The 2500-nt window shown below is 36.4% G+C and overlaps 1 protein-coding gene across 1 annotated transcript in view; it reads left to right on the plus strand.

The window, feature by feature from the left end:
• LOC119597320 (keratin-associated protein 5-4-like) overlaps positions 1-2110 on the plus strand; it is an 11784-nt gene extending 9674 nt beyond the window's left edge. Inside the window, exons 12-13 of the mRNA XM_037946867.1 lie at positions 1243-1395; positions 1658-2110. The gene's annotated coding sequence lies outside the window, so the exon portion shown is untranslated. The remainder of the gene's footprint in view (positions 1-1242; positions 1396-1657) is intronic.
• The last annotated feature ends 390 nt before the right edge of the window (positions 2111-2500 follow it).

Raw genomic sequence — 2500 nt, forward strand, 5'->3', positions numbered from 1 at the left:
TTACCTCTTCTTCTTCCTCTCCCTCTTCTTTACTTTACTGTACTTCTTATTGCTTTTCCGATTTCTTTCCTCCTCTGTTTGACGTCTTTCTCTTCTTATTTTCCGCATCTTTTCATTCCTCCATCTCCTCGTCTTCTATGCCTCATCTGTTCTTTTTTTTTCCTACATTTTGTTTACCGCAATTTCTCATCCACTTTTCCTTCTTCCATCTTCGAACATTCTTCTCGTCCTTGCCTTTCTCCTTATATTTTGCATGACCTTTTCTTTTCTCTTCTCCCACTTCCTCTTTCTCTTCCGCTTCTCCGGCTCTTATTTTCCGCCTCCCGGAGGAGAAGCGATGCAGGAAGTCGTTCAGACGCTATGAATATTATATCTGTGTGGACGTGTGGGTTTGCATGTGTGTGTGTGTACTTGCGTGTGTGTGTGTGTGTGTATGTGTGTATGTGTGTGTGTGTGTTGTAGTTGTGTGTGTGTGTGTGTGTGTGTGTGTGGTGTGTGTGGTGTGTGTGTGTGTGGTGTGTGCTCATCTGTGTATATTTAGGTGAGAATATGACATATAACTTAGTTTCTATATCATAATACTTCTGATGATTTTGCAAAGAGATAAAATGGACTATTCATATCCATCACTTAAATAATGTGATGAGAAGATAAAGAAAAAAAAAAGATAAAAGAATAACAAAACACAAAATACAGTTAAATCTGGCATGCAGATAGGATGCAAAGAACTCTAGAAGATAATATCCAATCCCGGCGAAAGAAGCAGATGAGACCAAACTCATGAATTTCGTTATCACTTTTTTCCCTCTCGCATTGGTGCCGATGAAATATGCAAATTAGTCCTTGACAAAATCTCGCTCTGGAAATATCCAAAGGGGCATAAGGAAGGGTGAGAATTTATAAGGGTTTGTAGGTTTTGTGGGGAGTAAATGCGAAAATTGGCAAGCTGACACTTTCATACGATCTGATTGTGTTTGGAATACATCTGATAAAAGATTTTTCATTTGATCAGAATTTGTTCAATTCCCTCATCCTCATATGTATCTACGGGAACTATAGGATCCCATAAAAATCAACATTTATTAAGAAGGACGTGGAAGCCTCTTCTTTCAAATAGAATAAAGAGAAACCCATTTAAAACCCAAAACCCAATAGCAAATCATACACCAAGCATACCCTATACAACCAATGAAGCTACTAAGAATAAAAGAAATGTAAAATGAACTGCTCTCTAACCTCCAGGCAGGTCGGACTGTACAACCAGTGAGCTGTGTGAAATGATCGGAGGCCGCTGTGAAGATCGCTGCCCACGGTACATGTCGAGCATCAAGGACCTCTGTTCGGGCAGTCGGTGTTCCTGCTGTGTCTACATCACCGGCAACCCTAATAACTAAAGTGAGAATGGTGGCAGTGGTGGGATTAATTCTTACTGCTGCTCTTACCGTCAGCATTATTCTAACTGGTATATTTCATTAAGTGTAATAAAACAATAATGATAATGCTACTAAAATTATAATGATTATATTTTTCAGTATGTGTATATATGTATGAATTTATCTTTGTACAGGTAATATCTTACACAATTTCTGATTTCCTATCTGTCTGCTGAATAATTGATACAAGCCTTATTTTATGAATGACTAAAGCTTTCTTTTAGTATTTGCAGATAAGGACGAGCAATGACCAATCCCACTGTAAGAGAGGCCGACATGGAAGGAAATTCACACAGATCTCAGAACAAGTTATATTGTCTTGCATGATCTCTCTTCCTCTTGTTTCAATGTCTTTCATTTAAGTTTCCTTCCTTTGTTGCTTTGTTTTTCCCGTTTTTCAGTTCAATTTAGTTATTTTTCTATTATTATTCCCTCCCATTATAGTATTCTGTCGTTTAACTGACTAGATCTTACTTTATTTATATTTATGCGCTTTGAGCAACTGAAAAACTGAAAAAAAGATGAGAAAATTTATGGAAAAAATATACACATGCATAAATGTTACTGCACATATATATGAGCTAATATATACACACTAATTCATATGGATATACTGTACATAATACTGTATGTGTATTATGATTTATAATTATAAAGCGTCTTTATCTATATGAATAGTGTGGCAACTGATAGTTTCGATATGTAATAGATTTCTATCAGTTTTAATAAACTATCATACAATATATCGTGTGAGTGTTTATTCCTTTAATCCAATTCATATTAGATTTTTTTTTGAATAAAGGAGAATTATTTCTATCGAAGGAATTTCCCTCATGACATTTGATATGCTGGTTTCATTAGGAAAGGAGAACTTTTGCATCATTAGCTCTAAAATGATAATAGTCAATCAAATGAAAACTTACAGATGCACACTTGCATATATAAGGTGTGTGCATACACACACACACACACACACACACACACACACACACACACACACACACACACACACACACACACACACACACACACACACACACACACACATACGCGCGCACACACACACA

The sequence above is a fragment of the Penaeus monodon genome, chromosome 39, assembly GCF_015228065.2.
Source record: "Penaeus monodon isolate SGIC_2016 chromosome 39, NSTDA_Pmon_1, whole genome shotgun sequence".
NCBI classification, from domain to species: domain Eukaryota; kingdom Metazoa; phylum Arthropoda; class Malacostraca; order Decapoda; family Penaeidae; genus Penaeus; species Penaeus monodon.